The sequence below is a fragment of the Poecilia reticulata genome, linkage group LG23 (assembly GCF_000633615.1).
Source record: "Poecilia reticulata strain Guanapo linkage group LG23, Guppy_female_1.0+MT, whole genome shotgun sequence".
In the NCBI taxonomy this organism is placed as follows: domain Eukaryota; kingdom Metazoa; phylum Chordata; class Actinopteri; order Cyprinodontiformes; family Poeciliidae; genus Poecilia; species Poecilia reticulata.
In genome coordinates, this window is record NC_024353.1 from 10,179,883 (window position 1) to 10,198,572 (window position 18,690).

At 41.1% G+C, this 18,690-nt stretch overlaps 1 protein-coding gene across 1 annotated transcript in view; it reads left to right on the forward strand.

Moving 5' to 3' along the window:
* Positions 1 to 754: 754 nt before the first annotated feature.
* The window catches only part of lrrn3b (leucine rich repeat neuronal 3b), a 23,973-nt gene continuing 6,037 nt past the window's right edge, over positions 755 to 18,690 (forward strand). Inside the window, exon 1 of the mRNA XM_008401057.2 lies at positions 755 to 1,234. The gene's annotated coding sequence lies outside the window, so the exon portion shown is untranslated. The remainder of the gene's footprint in view (positions 1,235 to 18,690) is intronic.

Consider the following 18,690-nt stretch of genomic DNA (forward strand, 5'->3'; position numbering starts at 1 on the left):
TTTTGTCATTACATGTCGGCAGTGTTGAATTTTCACGTTTGACTAAACACAGAAAATGTTCTGCTTGTAACTGGAAACAAATGCACAGCTTCCAACATCTCCTCTGCCAAGTTTTATAACCTAAATGTCAGGTTATGAAACAAGTCCTGAAAATATGAAAATTTTATTTTTCGCTCTTTTTTTTTTTTTTCCTAAATAGGTCACTTAAAATCCTGCTGTTGGACCCCATAAAGTATTACATGAATGTATTATTTGCTAAATAATAAATGTTGCTATTGATCAAAAGTTACGCTAATAGGGCTAGCATTTCTAATCATTAGCAAAACTTTGGATCAATAGCAACATTCATTATTTAGCAAATAATAAAATCATCTAATACTTAAGCTACATAAAAAAACCCTGCATATCTGCAGGAGAAAAATGCTAATTATATTCTACTTCAAAAATTATACAGTTATATAAGCAAAATGTATGACTGTAACGTCACAAAATAATCATTTAAAAAAAAAAAAGTTTAATTCAAAACAACAACAGCATGAAACGTCTATTTGAATTCTCATCATCAAACCCCATTTCCAGAGGCTCCTGAAGTGACTCGGATGACTGACATTTTTTGCAGCGGGTTTTCACCTCCAAACGGGAGAAAGACAGACGAGAGAACGGGCTTTCTGGGGGACGATGACTGGCGGCTCCGCTCGGCCAATCAGAGCGGGGAAGCTGCTCGGAGCTAGCCCCGCTCCGCTAACGCCATTGGCCGCCTGCGCCAGAGAGTCGGGTGGAGGTTCTGTGCCCATATTAATGACTGCCGAGGAGACGGCGGCGCATCTATGTGGTCCGCCTGACACTTGATCGAGGGAAGAGATGCGCCGCTGATCGGCCGCTCTGAAGACGGAGAAGGGAAGGGCACAGGGAACACAGGAAGCTGTATCCGCACTTCTCCTTCATCCCCCTCTTCCTCCTCCTCCGCCCCCTGCTGCTGCTGCTGCTTTTGGAACATTTTTGCCTCATAGAAAGAAGCCCGTGTTATTTGCGTGCGTCCCCCCCCTCGCCACCTGCCCCCCTCCGTCGGATGAAAGCAGAGAACTGATTTCTCATCAGCGGCGTGAAAACGACCACACATTGGTTGCCTGCTCCTCGTTTTGTTGTTTTCTTTTCTTTTTTTCTTCTCCTCCTCACTCGATTGAGATGGGAATATAGACGGGCAGCGCTTTGAATGCGACGATGGTTGAACCGGGTAAGTTTTTTTTTTCTTCCTTCTTTCACTCTCTGTCCTTTCGTTTTGGCGCATTTTGTCAAGTTGATGCAGAACGCTTCAGTTCACAGGAGAAAGATTTTTTTGATTATTATTTAAAATCCAGACATGTAGTGATGAATAAGGGTGGAGGAGATGGTGGTGGTGGTGGGCGCTTGCGGGGAAAGCGGTGCACAGTAATTAGGCGGATGACTGGCCCTCGAACCCATCGCTGTAGACGCGCTGTTTTGCGCAACTGTGCATGATGCAGATTCGGACTGCGCGGAGGCAAACAAGTCAAACCAACTAAAGACTTGTGTCGCCTACCAGACGCGTCTTAGGGGGGAAAAAAATAAATAAATAAAAATCAATAGAGCGGTGCCTAACACCCCACCACCATCACCACAACACACACACACACACACACACACGCACACGCACACGCACACAATTCACTCGCTCTTTTTATTTTTGCTTTTCTGTTAAATACACCACTAAAAAAAACAAATAATGGTAAAAAACACTACTTAAGTAGATTTCGCATTCCCAGCACCTGCGTGCTGGACAGATTGCCTTCGCAGCCGCTCTCTGACATGTTGGATTCTCTGGCTTTTCACATAATTAACACGGCAGCTGAGAAGCACTCACCATCACCAACGAACCTGATCACCTGCTCATCATCCCTCCTACATCCATGCATCCAGGGATCTGGTTGGTAAACAGAGAGCGGGATGGCACCCACTAATTCTACCCCCCCCCCCCCTCCCTTCACCCACATACACCATCACACTGAGATCCTATTGAATCTTTCAGGGATACGGATTTAGAATAGAGGGCAATGAGTATGACATCCCCTCCCTCCACCCACCACCCCTCTTCCATTTGGGTTTTTGCTTCTCCTCAGTTGTGAATTCAATCGATTTTGGCCTGCATGATGCAAATGACTCACCCGAGGCGGCCGCTTTTATATGAAAACTACGCTTTGCTGGGATAACCTGGACTCGCCACGGATTGCACCCGCGTTCGTCAGGAAACCTGTAACCGTTTTGTTTTTTGTTTTTTAAGTTAACCTCTGAAGCAAATATTTACAAGGCGAACTCTCAAAAATATGAGATCAAAAACCTCAACATCCATTTACATTGCTGAATCACCCCCCCTGCACCCTTCACCCCTTTCTTTCTTCTACAGTGATAAACACTGATGGGTTTACTTCATTAATTTTGCCACATTTGCTCAAAACAAATCAATATTACATGTTCACAACAAGTCATACTCTTTAAGTGAGTGGGCTTGCGAATTGCCTATTGATCTGTGTGTGAAGGGAACAGAGCCGCGGTGGGAGAAAAGGTGTTCTGCCTGCAGTGCCTTGTCTGGGGGGGGAGGGAGGGGGCTCTACGAGCATGACAGGCAGCACAGTGTGGGTGTTCCATATTCATTTTTTTTTCTTTCTATAGGCAAGAGGGCAGCAGGTTCCCTACGAGAGTGTGTGTGTGTGTGTGTGTGTGTGTGTGTGGGCAGCTGAACGCCACAGTTGGTTGGAAGTGGAGTTTGAGGACTTTAACCTTCTGTAGTGCAAGTCAGTTGAATCTGTGTTTTTTTTCTTCTTCTTCTTTCATCCTTTTATTTCCCTGTTGCAGCTTCAAGGTGTATCTGTATACGTATATGTTGATATTTTTTAAAGTCAGTTTGAAAACTGTAAAAAAATTGTTCGACCAGAGTTTTCGCAGGCTAAAAGGGGTAATTATAGTATTGCTGTGCACTGCCACTCAGCTGGCTTAAAGAGAGCTTCCACAGTCTCACATTCCCCCCATTAACATGCCTGCGGTTTGAAGTTGTCGCCGCTGCGCACTGCTGGTCAGCTGGCTGATATTTTCCAGATATTTTCTTTCACCGGCGAGGAAGACAAATGTAGCTCCTGCTAAACGTTCCCCTTTGTCGAATACACTACAATTCCCCATTGTGGAAAGCAAAAGAGAAACATCCATCAGCTTTAATGAAGTTTTAAAACTGCCAGTTTGGTTGCCTATAAGGGTTATTTCTGTTCGGCAGCAGGCTGCAGGCTGGCCAACTCATCAGCCATGCTTGCGTTTGCTCTCTAAAACTGCAGGACAGTTAAAATACATGCGATTCGTCTGACAGATCAGAGCTCTGATCTGGAAATGTCACACCTGAGAATCGGTTTTGATGCAAACTGGACAAGCAGTAACAGACAACCACGCAATTTATATACGCAAATAAGAAATGGGAGTAAATGGGTTTGTCCTCTTCCTACTCCTTTTCAAGGTAAATACAATATTATTATAGAAACCATGAATTTGTTGACTTGTTCTTATTATATGTATATTACTGGATATGTTTCTGTATATGTGGGGGTATATACATTTTTTTTTGTTCCTTTCTGTACCTAATAGGAGGTGTAATAAGCATTTTTTCCCTTTAATATAGCTCAAGATAAAGCAACAACAATACGATTTGCTTTTGTTTTGGTGGCAACTGCTGCTAGTAATAGAAGCCTCATATCTTTAGCTCAGTTTTATGTGCTCCATTAAGCAATGTGGCAATTCATCAGAAGTCCTGATATATAGTTTTAATCTGCAACCTTACTCCATTTTTAATAAGATGCACACCTGTGGGAGACTGTAGTGACTGGCTGCCAGCTGTTCTCGTTGAAATTGTGACTCCAGGGGGCGCTCTTGCTGCATTTCGTTCTGATAACTAAAAAAGAAAAAAAACAACTTTTGAGCACAAAGTGACTGGATAGTGTTTTATGTAACAAGCATGTTTATTTGAAAACTAATACAAAATTTAGCAAGTGTTTCATGTAGTCTATCAAAATCATAAGTAAAATGTAGTTTAGACAAAAAGTGATTATGTTTGTTTTATGTAGGCATTGGTGGTATGAGATTATTAGGGTATGATAATTTGGTCTAAAGCAAACATAAGAAAAAATAAACTGTTTTTAAATTTTTTTTTTTTCCATTTCTGTTTGTCTGGTCTGGTAATATTTCCAGCTTGAACAAATTGTAATTTTTTGGATCAACGCTCATAGCCATTTTCCAGCCAGCTGACCTGCAGTGCGCAGAAGCTGAAATATGTTATTCTCCGTAGATCCGGTGGAAAATGCCAGACTCTCCAACACTCATCTTGTCTTCTTACATCATTTGAGGAGAATGCCGGAATGTTTTATAAAGCCTTTTTGAAAAAAATAAACAAAAAAACGTCTTCCAACCCTTATTGCCTGTAACTCGCCCAGCCTGGTGCCGTCCGATTCAGACGACTCCCTTCTTTTCCCTCCTGCCCTCCCTCCTCCATAATGGCGGTAACGAGATGCCCGGGGATCTACCAGAGCTTCTGAGTGAACTGCGTAACGTATTCAGAAGACGTCTTCGGGGGGGATCAGCATGTTCAGCCGAGCGTGATCGCTCTGATAGCAACCTTTTCGCAGGCAAACGCAGCAGCTCGGCAAAATAGAGTAAACAGCAGAGTCACAGGACAGTAGGTGGAGGAACAAGGTTCAGATGGAGCGGATGGACGGGATACTTGGTCTAAATTATTATTAACCATCAGGAGGAGAGCTGGAACGCAAAAGAGCCGCAGATCAAAACATGCTTTGATGGCAACATCCATGACATTTTGCTGCTTTTATTCTGTATCAAAAGGTCAGAATAGGATGTGATGCTTCCTTTGTGTCCACTGACATTTACTTTGCTTTTTTTTTCAGTTTAGGAATTTAGCTTTGACTGTTTAAATGCATTGAGGAAAAACAAAAACCTAAATTAATGCCTTTATCTGCTGATTAATCAGGGTTTTTTTTTTTTAGTTGTTGCAGTTTTATAATCAGAACGTGGGCATAATAGAGGCATATGCTCGCACTGCAGCTTCAAAACAAAGCATAAGAAGGAGGACATCTAAAAAGTCCACTGCTGTGCTTCTCCATCTGTTCTGCATTCGCTTTTGACACATCCAGCACGTCGCCGCGCTAATGAATAGGTGCTGGATCAGCTGTCGGGTATCGATGAAGCTGCAGGGACCGACGCACGCGTTTCCGTCGAGATGGATGCGTCCGCGTAAGCGCAAACGCGTTGGAGTCGGGCTATAAATTCCCGTGGCTCAGCAAATCCCGAGTCGGACTCGGAAGCGGCCCCCTCCCCAGAGTTCTGTCTGTTTTAGCCGAGAAACAGTAACAGAAGGAGAAAGCCCATATCAGACACCATGAAATCATAATAAAGAGGTCCAAGCCCGCGATAAACGCATTTCAGTGGCATATAATGATTGATTCTGTCTGCCGCAGGAACTTATTCCCTGCAGGCTGGTGGCCCCCTTGACCAGCCATATTTTATTCATATAAATATAGATAGCTGTGCATCTTAGAGGCAAGCACACATGCCACATTCGCACCTGCAGATTCAATTTGGTTCTGACTTTGAGGGATATGCCACTGGCTCCCCTCACGCCTCCCCTCTTTCAACTCCTGGCTAGCAGCTATACATGAAACATTATGCAGATTTTTGTCAAGAGTAGGTCCGACTATGTTGGGGAAGAAATGAGTGTTGCAATGCTCACTACGCCTTTGACCTTATCAGCAGCCGCCTTAAGCTGGATACCTTGGCTTAATTTTAATGGATGCAGCACTAGGCGAATTAGACGGGATGGGGGCGGGTGGAGTGTGTGCATGTGTGTGTGTGTGCAGAGCTCGGTTACTGTGTGCAGCACTGAGCATACATTAGGAGAATGAGTGAATTATTTCCTCCCTTTTTTTGCATTTAGTGTTGGCATCTTTTTGTCTGTACAGTTGTACATCTGCCATGTCCTGTTAGCATCGAACCGCTGCAGCACGTTGCCACTTCTCCCTCGCTCAGCCGCACCCCCCCCACCAAGGGTGCGTCTTGTCCAGGGAGAGGGGCTGAAAAATCTGAGACGGGGTTCCTGTGGTTAATTTAGAACATCGATTTTTGCATTAACAGCCGACGTGCCGCTGATTCATGGTCGCACAAGCGCGGATGTAAAGGTTTCCATCAGCTCGCACATGGAATGCACGGGAACTTAGACACATGCTGCAAGTTTCATTATGCACAGACACACGGAAGGCTCGCTTTAATGGACTCTCGCTTACCTTTGAGAAAGTATAATAGTAAATCAATGAGGTGAAGGGCAGCGGGAGGGACGGTAAAGCCATCCACCCGATACCGGATTTACTGTGAATGTATAACGAGCCTGATAACACTACAGATTCTGGCCAGCTTCAGGCTATAAGGAGAATTTATTAAATAAAAAAGTGTATGATTGTAATGTATACACTTAGTAACATCAATCTGCAGGTCTTCCTCTCTCAGCCTCTGTGTTAAGCAGAAACTATAAAAAATACATCTGCAAAAACCAACAAAGAAATTCACCGTTATGTTGTATAACTACTTTAGGAAGGTATTTGCCCACTTACAGATTTATGCTGTTTTTACCTTTTGTCCCAAATTTATTAGTTTCAGATCAAGCGATAGATAATCAGAATAATTACAATAAAATCTGGTTTTGATCCAAATAAACATGGCCTTATTTGAAAAGGCATTTACTCCTTAAACCAGGAGTCTGCATCAAGTGTCATAAATCTTTAAACATAAAGATTTAGCAGTTATTTTTATTCATTTATCCCCCCTCCAAATATTTGCATTTAATTTCTGCAAATGAAAAGTACGTGTAATACTTTTGCTAATTTCTTTTTCTGGTCATTTGAAAAAAAAAAAAAAAAAAAAAAGGAAAGAAAAATCCACAAATATCAAAATCCCTTAGAATAAATGTGCCCATCCTCTTTTATTTATAGGTTCTGGGAAATAAAATGGGAGTGCTCTTAAAAAATAAAAATTTCTACATTGTAGATATTTATCACAAATTCCAAGTCGTCTTTTTTCAAAAGCTCATGCAACATTTGTGGCTCTAAATGAGATCTATTTAGCTTCACTGAAGACTTTCTTGTGCATGAAGGTTGCAGACCCACATCCTAAAGTTATTAACTGCTTGTGCCATAATGGCAGCAACAATACACACCAAATGCTTTTGCTGATTGGTAATTTTTAAATGTTTTCCACTGTGCAAAAAAAAAAAAAAAAAACAATTAAAATTTGATGTGGTTCAAAAAGGAACACTATAATCAAATATCAAGAAATTAAATAAAAATGATTAAAGAAATCTAAATTTTAAAGTTGAGAAAAGTACAGAATTGAGTTCTGATTAATAAATGCAATTAATCAATTCAATGATAGCATTCTAAACAACGTAATTTACAGTGAAAAATTAGTTTGAAAAATCAGTACATTTGAACCATATTAGAAGTTCTTCATATTAAATACTTGCAATTTCTACATTTAGCAAAATGGATTTGGACTTTTTTCCCCATAACTGAACAGCTCCAGTCTGCAGCTCCATATTTCTTTGGAAGACACAGAAAACACAGTGGACATTAATCCAATGTAAAACAAAATAATTATTTGTTCAAACCTTAAATTGTCCACTTCAAAACAAAAATGATAGAATAATTGGATGAAACAAACAGGTCCAGCAAGCTAACCCTTGGTTATTTTCTACAGCTTGTTTCAGCCGAGAAACGACTATTTCAAAGTTCTGTTGGCAAATGTACTGTTTATATTTGCTTAAATATAAACAGTTGTGTTAATCAGGGTCAATTCTACAACTTGATTCAGAGAGAGTTCAAATGGTGTTTTGTTGTTTATGAGCGTTGTTAAGATGGAGCAGAACGTTAGGTGGACAGAACGGGGCCTCGTCTATCCATCTGAAGCTTTTGATTTACCAGTTTGATCTGTGCCCCAACCCTCAACTATGCTCATGAAGTATCAGTTATGACAAAAAGAACAGAATCCAGAACAAAAGGGCTGAAATTAGCTTAATTTGTCGGCTACCTGGACTCAGTCTAAGAAGAGTGCAGAGTTTGTGCAGATGAGAATTTCTCCTTTAAAACTTTCTTTAGACGTTTTCTTAGCACATCCCGCTTTAAGGTGACCGCAGCGCAGACCCAAAACTCACTGGAGGGACTTTCCATCCCTTCTGGCCTGAGAATGCCTTGGGATCTGTCAAAACCATGGAAATAACTCCAGCGTGGGGATTGGTAGAAGTTCTCGCAAAAGAACGGATTCAGCCATGCAGTGGTAACAAGCATTGTCGAGGGAATTAGGCCGACAGGAGTGTGCAGATCACAAGACAGAAACCTGGATACGCAAGTACAAATGCAACGCCTGCATTCTCCATAGCTCATTGCCTGTGCGGGTCGTGATGCTAATGGCTAATAATGCTAACGTCGAGAGAAATGTTTTTAACCATCAGGGTTTAAATAGCAGAGACAAATGTGAGAAAGCTTAGGGGGGGAGGGGGAGAGGGGGAAGAAAAGGGCTGAGATCTAAAAGAAGGCATTACCATAAGAAAAGTCGAACGAGGGAGCAAAAAGGCAGAACAAAAGTCTGAAAACGAGGTGGGGGTGACTTGAAGAAAACCTTCCAAGGCTTATTACCAGTGGATCAAAATTCCCAGTGAAGCATCCCCACAATACATCGGTTGGTCTCCTGAAAGGAAGAGGCAATTCTGTTGTGCCCCAGTTTCCACTTGCGTCTGACCTTTACGTCTTCCACCCAGTTTTACCACAGCGATTCTAATGCCTCGGCAGATGTGGTACTGTCTTGTTACCACTTAAACAGTGCAGGCCTCATAATCAGCTCCCCCGAGGGCAGGCCCCGAGGGCAGGTGTGCCGTTCCTCTCAAAATTCCCTCATCTGTGCCCGTCGTATCCCAAAGATCCGATGCATTGTACCATAAAAGATTTTACTTTCACACGAGCGACAGGTCAACTCGCGACCATGTGCCGCATTGATGAGTAGCCAACCTGCAACAGAGTAATCACCTCCATGTCGCCGCTTCAGTACACCTCATCCAAGCGCCGTGAAGCGAGGGAGAGGATTTATAACTCATTTCAATAAAGAGCACAAAACAAACAGTTCGGCCCGGCTGTTGGCCGCCCAGACGACTCGAGTCGGGCTTTCCTGAGTTAGCACTGCAGAGTCACCAGGACCGTCGCTTCCTGCTCCCCTTAGTGAGCACGCTCATTAATTTAAAGTGGTCATATCTCACTGGTCTCTAATCAAACTGTATTTGTGCCATTACTGTCCGCCGCAACCCCAGTGTTAGCATAATGGAGGTGGCCTGGTGGGGATGCGAGCGAAGCGTTGCCAAGATGTGAATGGAAAAGCCTTTCACCTTGACAGCAGGGGTGAGCCTCTTAAAGGAAGCGCTGGCCAACTGAGTGCGGCGCCTTCTCCAGATGGAAGCAAATTAACTGCAGGCTAAGAAATTATATGGTGAAAGTTATTAGAGGAGTAACTTTGGAAAACAAATAGAAAAACAAGCGTCAGGCCACAAAACGTCACCTTGATGAGGGAAGAGCCCAGAGGTTTGACCTCTGACATATTATTTTAACTTGATCGTTAAAAATATAATGATGAAACGATGGGCCTGTGGACAGTTACATATTTCAATATGTTGTAGTTTACAAGTAGTGATTTGGGCTAAATTTAAGGTTTTATTACATTACTGCAATAATGTTTGCATTTCTTTGAAAATAAATGACAGAGTAATGTTTTTCACTTATTTCTATTTATTTCCAAGATTATGGCTTACAGCACATTGAAACCCAAAATTTGCTTTACTAAAAACTACACCTATGCACAATATACACACTCAACTTGGAGTTTATTTTTTGGAACAGTGCAGCAAGGTACAGAAATGAACAACCTGTCATAATAGCAGTGGAAGTTTGATAGTTGTTTCGTGATTTGTCTGTGCGGTGGCGGCTCAGGAAGCTCCGACTCCAGCCACAGTCCACACTGTGTCGCAATACCCCAAATTCTTGAATGGATCAGCTTAAGAAAGTTGCTGTTATCTTAGTTGCTTTTGCAATTTTCCACCACAGTTTTTCCTTCCATTCAACTTTCCATTAATATGCCTGAATCCAGTACTCTTAAACTTCTATAACAGTAATTTATTATTTTATTTTCCTTGCGCTGGGTGTGTAATGCTAAGATTCATATTCTCATCTTGAGGAAAAACGGTATTTTAATTTTACATTTGCTTCAAACCATAATCATCAATATTAACAGAAATAGAATGAAATTAGAGGATATCACTTTGTGTGCAATGAATCTGAGTTTCAGGGGGATCTGCTAAGCCACGCTAGCTGTCTTAGCTTATTGGTAAAGGTTGCTTTCTAAAGGTGCTACCTTAAAAATGGTGATTTTACCAGAAGCATGTCCTAGTCCAACTGGGTAAATATTATTTTTGGTCCCATTTTTTATTTCATTTTGCACTTTATATAGACATAAAAGACATAAAAATAGAAATATAATTCACCCTGCCATCCACATTATCATGTATACATTAGTAAATTTACTTGGGAATCTTCCCCCGACTCCCCCCAACATTGCAGCTTTCCTAAAGCCTTCATTCAGCCATGGTACAAAGCTCACTGACAACTTACGACGTTGCTTTGTGCTCCATTCAACCTGATGCCTTCAACATCCTTTAAACCATAAAAACGGTGAGACACTAAATTTTAGTGGTTCTAAACCTGTGGCGTATTACGGAACCAGCTCATGCCTACTTGTAACGCTGATGCAATGACCCTGTCATTACAAAGACTTAAACCCTTTGAGGGAAATTAGCTGGAGAATTGATCTGACAGGTGCATTTTGCTTCACTTATTTCTTGCTCCTGGCAAAAAATATATCACAGCACAGCTGCTGCAGAGAAGGGTTTCATGCTTTGCTGATTTGGAGAGTATTGATTACGATAAAAATATATAAATCATCCTGTCCGTGAAGAATTTGTGATCCATTTATAAACCCAACAATGGTTCTGAGCGGCAACGGACAGAATTCACAATCGGTTTCACGTTTGTCAGTCATTTCATTTGGTTATACATCGGAAAAAGGTATATGTTAAACATAATTCTTCTTTATTTTAATGCTTGTTCTTCAAATGGTGCACAAGTCAAACAAGAACTGAAAAAGAAAGCTTCTGTAGGCCATCAGTCCTGCATCTACCAGGTGAATTCAGCAATCAGCCAAAGCATTATAGCCTGACAGCTCAAGTGAATAGCATTGATCATCTTGTTACAGTGCACTGTTCTGCTGGGAAACCCTGTCTCTTTGACACATACCAGCCACTAAAAGATACAAACCCAGAAAAACTTCTCAGTGCCCGTCCCCCCGTGAGGCAGCGACATTCCCTGAAAGCTTTGACGATCGCTTCAGCAACGGCACAAACTGCTTACCGACACGACGAGGCAGCCCAAGGCAGCGCCCTGGCTTCAAGACTCCCCCGATCCCAATTTGATTGAGCGGTCACAGAACGTGGTCCCAGCACGCAGCGCTCAGCTCAATTTCCCAGTTCCGGACACGGCGAGACACCACCGGAGGCGCCTCCCTTACGCCCGGATGGGCAAGAGCTGTTTGCGCGGCGTGAGGGCCTCCGCTCAATATTACACTGGCTTTGTAGTTCTAGCAGATAGCTGCATGTTGGAGCATTTGGCTCGTGAATATTTAGAATTTTGTTGGATAGTGTGTAGGCGTAGTCGTTGTGTCTCGAGACAGAATTCATTCTACTTGAACTTTACCACATTTGACTATTACATTTTGTTGTTGGACAATACAGCTGAACACATATAGCATTTCATATTAGTTGATATTGACAATTATTGATTAGTTGTTCGTTTTATCCACAGTATTCCTTCCACACCGCTGTTTTTTGATTTTTAAGCATTCATGATGCATGGTGTCAGAACCTGAAACTGCTGCTGCACAAGTTCCTCAACAGGTTGTTGCTAGGTAACCAAAGAGTGAGTGAGTCGGTTGATGCCGCCAGCCTTGCTTACCTGCCCGTGAGAAGTTGAGTGGCTAAAATTTTCCCTCTGCCTACACCCCCCAGAATGCTGTGCAGGTCTGGATTGGAGTTCAGTGAAATTATTCTCTCAGACATATCTATTGACATTGATTTATTCTTCATCTCTAGGTTGCACTAGATTTTATTTAGATTGACGAGGGCCAAGCTTTTTAGAGTTAAACACCTTTTTTTGTTCACAACTGTCTTTCCACTCGTGTGCTCCTTGCATTGCTCACATAAAAACCCAATTAAGTACTTTTATATTGTTTTTTGTACTGTAAAGGTCATTGTGTATGAATACAGTAGCGAGGCACTGCCTGATAGATTTTAACACTTGTCCAATGCAAATCTATTTTGTCTATGTTGGATTTAAAGGCATCTATGAGTAGGAGGCAGAGTCAAATGCCAGTGATTGAATCTACTAGTGTTCAGCAGACCCAGCAGTAATTCACACAGTTAAGGTTTCCTCAGAACAAACCAGATGCAAGGAGCTTGTTTCCTGTAATGTTCACAGGACGGATTAATTCTGGCCAAAGTGAAAAAGCCCATGGGCTAGACCTGTCAGCCTCCTACTGTAATGGAGTTGCTTTAGAGTTCGTGGTTAGAATGATTGCCCCCCCCACTTTCCTCCCTCTGACACCTGGGAACTCGCGTTAGCTCCATGAGTGAACACCTTAGCCTGACCTATAAAAGGGCTCCCTAAACAAACGCTGCAGTTCAGCTTTAATGTGTTGGTGCAGGTGGAGATTAGGTTAGCGGAGACCCCGTCTCCAACGGGTTGCGTTACGTTTCCAGGTGCTGATTATGTATCTGTGGACCTCAGAAGATTACCTGGAGGTTTTCTACGTACAAATGCCCAAGCATCCATCTTAGGATTCGATTTTCCCCCGGCCATATTAACTACATTTCTCCCTGTCAAACAGCTGCAGAGCCACTTATTGCCAAACACAGCGCAACATTTTTCCTCTTCCACCAGGAGATCCTCGTTTTATCCGTTTCTTTGACTCATTTTTGAAACGTTGTATTGCTTTTTTTCTTTCTACGTAACAACAGCTCCCCCTAAAATGCCACCGGGGGTTATTGTACAGCTGCTTAAACTAAGACGAGTTCCTCCTCTACAAGTCCTTTTGTCCTCCAGATCTTTCCACTCCCCCTCCCATCTGACTTTGCCTCAATTACCGCCAACCGAGCAGCGGATTGTGGGAATTAGCTGTATAAGGCAGTGTTGCATAGAGCGGGGTGGGCTGTGACTGGACCTTCACTAATAGGTTTGTACAAGTCCACAGTCTCAGCAGTCACAGTGCAGGGCCTCTGGAACACAGACTGCCTCCTTGCCTGGCTCTGCATAATGTCGTCGCCAAACACCAAATTATGCGCTCAGACGCCTGGAGACGATTTGGATACTTCACTTGAACTGATTAAAGTGCACTTGAGTATGTGAACTTGTAGTTTATTGATATTCTAAATAGGGGTTGTAAAATCTGGGATCTGTGGTTGAAAACTTTCAGGTTTTAGTTGGATGGGAGTGGCTCAGAATAGAATAGAACAGAAATATCCCTTACCATCCCACAATGGGGGAATTTCTGTGTAACAGTAACAAAGTGACAAGTAATCACTTTTTATTTACATTACCTTAGCGTGATATATGTACATCTAAACATTTCTATAGCAGAGGCATTAATGTAAAGTCAAAGGCAGTGACTCTCTCTGAACCAAAATTTTGCTCCAGAGAAACTACAATTAAACCTCAAGTTAGTCATACACCTAGCAGATGTAGCTTTACATTTTTATGTAATCTTAAAAATTCTAATCTTTAAAGCACAAATTGAGTGGTAAAATGTATGTTATGGATATGTTTGCACTAATCAGGAAAAATTTAAGTTACAGACAAAAATGAGTAACAGCAGTTTCACCATAAGAAAACACTGATTATATTGATTACATGCAACTACTAATGAGAAACTGGATTATATTGTGTTTTTAAAGGGATTCGTCAGAGCCATTTTTAAAATAGGGAAACGTTATGAACTACAACGTCAAATAATTAATTGAATTCATCCTAGTTGTTAAACATTAAAACGTCGACTGCCTCATGTGGCGCATTGTCCTCTGGGTGTCCTAATCCAATCATGGATTTCCAGCACTCTACACAAAGCAGACGACAACCCAGGCCAAACCAAATGCTTCCTCTTTCCTAATCTCCTGCCATGTCTGAAAACCGCTACTGGCCGCCACATCATCTGCTCGTCCGTCCCTCCAGCCAGGCCAGAATCTGATGGTGTAATGTGACCCGCGGACCTCGGGAACAATTGATCCCCCTGCCCCAATTAACATCCATGGCTAAGCAAACAATAGCGCACCCTGCTAGAGCCACCTGTGGTGAACGCAGATTGTTTCCAAAGCAATAACAATTAAGCCCGCCACATTACGCTGCCGGCGATTGTTATTAGCGAGAAGAACAGCCAAAGCGAGCACAGGTGAGACCCGAACACTGTCGGCTGAATTACAGCATCTGTGCCGCGCTTTTAGGGTGCAGCTCAACTGCATAACCTACACCGAAGAGCGAGTGCTGAGGGAGAGAGGCTAAGCTCTGTTTATCAGAATGCTCAGGGTGTAGAAGCTTATTAAAGTGCCAGGTGCTCTTGAAATATTATACCACCACCCCCATTGACCGCTCCCCTCCGCCCTCCTTCGGATTTCACTGGCTCTATGTCCTCCTCTGCCCATCCACACCAGAATCCAGCCGATGCTGGAATAGAGCTCCAGGAATAAAGCGTTGGCTCGGACGTGGTAGAGGGGAGACATTTCTGCTGCCATCATATTTACCCGATCCTTACAACACACACGCGCACACGCACATATACACATACACATACACAGTTCCTCTGTGGCCACTGAGGTGGAAACAGAACTGTTGATGAAATGAAATCGTTTCAGCTTCCTTCATTCCTCCCATTTCATCCCGTCTCTTTTTGACCGCTCCTTGTAACGCGGCGGCCCGATCTTTTAGGCCCAAAATATCACAAGCGCCATCAAAACCATCCGCTCAGACTCACAGATGATAAATTGCATGCTGCACTTCAACCGTGGCGTGCGAGAGACGCCCGATTAGAAGGAAACAATGAAGGCCTAACGTGCATCAAGAGGACGCACTGTAGTTGTAGCTCTAGTTACTTCCTGAAACGATATCCTGTTCGATGAGCACTTTTAAGCTCAATTAACAGAACGTCATAATATTCATCATCTTTAAGACACTTGTGAGATGCGTTTAATTTTAACAGCATCCACTGGCAAAGGTTTCATGCCAAAAATCATTTACTGATAATCAGAGAATACAATCATAAAATCGCAACACAGCAGCATAGTAGTGGGTAGGTAATAGGGGTGTAATGGTAGGCATAAATCACAATTAGACACATTCCTCATTTCATGGTCATAGTTTACTACATTAGCAAAAACAAGCAAATGCAAAGCATCTTCTCATTGGCTTCAAAAATAAAAGGCGTTAACTAAGAGGGCAATTTCTTTTTGAGAACTAACCGTTCCCTTGAGAGTTTGTTCCATCCTGCCTAAAACAACAAGGCAATCAACCATTATCAACTCTTACAAGGTGAGATAAAAAAATAAAAAAAACATCTTTGTTTGGATAAATTCCAAACTCTTAAAAAATATGTCTGGTTTTTATTTGGCATTTCTGTGGTCAAAATCTCATTTAAACTTCTTGTGGTTTTATAAATGAAATCCAAGTTTTATAAAACTCAACTCAGGAAAGAATTAATTCGTTCAGGTTTTATCAGACAAAGCATTTAGAATTCTAAAATTTGCAGTAATCCCATAGCTCAAAATCTCCAAGAAAGACTTTCTTTATTCTTTTGTAAATCGTAGTAGTCGAATAATGTATTTTTAAAATTTAACATTGATTTTAGTGCACTTTAAATGGCTAAGTCACAAACAATTATTTGGAAAGTGCAGATTCATCACGAGAATTTTTTTTGCACTGGTGTTTCAAAATAAATGTGCAGGATTACAAAAAAGGGTCATTCTTGCATTGGTTTGGTGTGGCGGGCTTTGGAGAAGATCTTAATCCATTTTAATAATTTTTTGGTGTACTGGGACCAGTAAATGAAAGGTTAATAACCCTAATACGAAAAGCTCTTTGTCATGTATAGTGACTACTGTTGCATTCATAGTAGTCAACATGTTAAAACTGTAAATGCCAGGTTAGCTGGAATAAATGAGTAGCCCTGGCAGCGTGGTATGTATTTTAAGATAGGAACACTAATTCTAATACTACGACTAATATTAAAACAAGTAAGACATTGCAAGAAACAAACATGGTGAAAAAGTTGAGAAATATTTTCTTTTACATGTCAGATGAACATAAACTCGGACCATACAGCTCGGTTTTATTGCATGTGGTATAAAAGGTCCAATGATTGGTATGCTGTTAAAACCACTCAACTGTTTTCATACAAACTCCTGCGTAGCAAATCTACCATCCACTCACAAACAATCTTCCAGTAGAGACAGCTTGAAAGGAAAAAAAGTAAATACTCAGTTTTCTTCTCATTAAATGTAAACATTTTCAAAAACATTTGGTGAATAAATGCCTATGTGTAAATAGAAAAATACCAATTTCTATAGAAGTTACGCCATTACAGTAACGCTCATGTTTTTTTTTCCCGTAAAACTAACATGCAAATTATGCACAGTTTGATTTTGTAAAAAAAAAAAAAAGTACCTTATTTTAGAATGGCTTCATTTCTTGAACTAATTAGTTACAATTATTATAGATGCAAGAAAATTTGACCTTGTTCACCACTTTGTGGAAAATATTTCAGAAACTTTTGCCAAAGTCTTGGACAGTATTGGTTTCAAAGAAAATGTTTAAAAGAAAAAGTCGTTGATGAACTAGGAATATTTTTAGTCTTTTGGCAGTTTTTGATGCATCTTGAGCAAATTTTAATAATCCAGTTTATATAATATTTTTAATGTACCAATCTCATTAACTTATTTGCAACAAAAAAAGTCCTTTGTACCAAAAAATAAAAATTAAACAAAACTGGTTTAAACTGTGTCATTTAAAATCCTTTTGTTTAAAAATTCTCCCTAGTTTTCTGCTTTTGTCACGACAGAACTGATTTTCAATGCATGAATTTAGAGGACAAAGCTTGTTCCAAGGTGTTGTGTTGGATTTCCCACATGTCACTGACCTGCAACATGAAGGCCTGGCGTCTTGCATTTTTCTTTACATGTGTCCCACACAGCTGATTGAAAGGGCTTAATTGTCTCCTTGGAAGGTCATGTGTTTCTGCAGAGGCCTGCTAATGAACCATTCATTTGATTCAGGTGTGTCAAACATGAGAAGTGATGCTGCTTTCTATTGCTCTTAATGAAGGCTAAGCTTTGACTAAGAAATACAAATTTTCCCGCAGCCCCAATAATAGAATTTCTTTTGGATTTAGCATTGAATTTTACACCTAGGGACAGACTCGTGTGTTTTGTCTAATCATTGTTTTAATACCAGGAGTTAATCACAGCCTAAAAACGGTACTTTTTTCTTATACTTCAATGCCAAACGTCAATGTATGTAGATTGTAGAAAGGTACTTAAGAGATTTCTAGCACTTTTGGGTTCTCTACTTGAACACATTTTAATTTAAAATTACAAACTTTCTCAGCCTACATGTTTTTTGGGGATGTTTTGTATACATTCTGAACATCTGAATATTTTACTCTCAAACTACTTTTTCAGTAATTGGGTCCATCTGCAACCTCAAACTGGCTCGATATTGTGATGTAGGACCATATTACAAGTGTACCAGTATTTGTACTAAAATACATCCACTCAATTAAAGAGCTATTACTTCTGGACTTGTAAGCAGGAACTGGTGTATTCACACGTACTGTACATTCATTAGTTTAGTTTTTGGATATCGGTGACATTATTTCACTTATATATATATATACACATATACAGGTCCTTCTCAAAAAATGTGCATATTGTGATAAAGATCATTATTTTCCATAATGTAATGATAAAAATGTAACTGTCATATATTTTAGATTCATTGCACACCAACTGAAATATTTCAGGTCTTTTATTGTTTTAATACTGATGATTTTGACATACAGCTCATGAAAACCCAAAATCCCTCTCTCAAAAAATTTGCATATCATGAAAAGGTTCTCTGAACGAGTAATGAACCTAATCATCTGAATCAACAAAGTAACTCTAAACACCTGCAAAAGATTCCTGAGGTTTTTAAAAACTCCCAGTCTGGTTCATAACTCAAAACCGCAATAATGGGTAAGACTGCCGACCTGGCTGCTGTCCAGAAGGCCATCATTGACGCCCTCAAGCAAGAGGGTAAGACACAGAAAGAAATTTTTGTACGAATAGGCTGTTCCCTGAGTGCTGTATCAAGGCACCTCAGTGGGAAGTCTGTGGGAAGGAAAAAGTGTGGCAGAAAACGCTGCACAACGAGAAGAGGTGACCGGACCCTGAGGAAGATTGTGGAGAAGGGC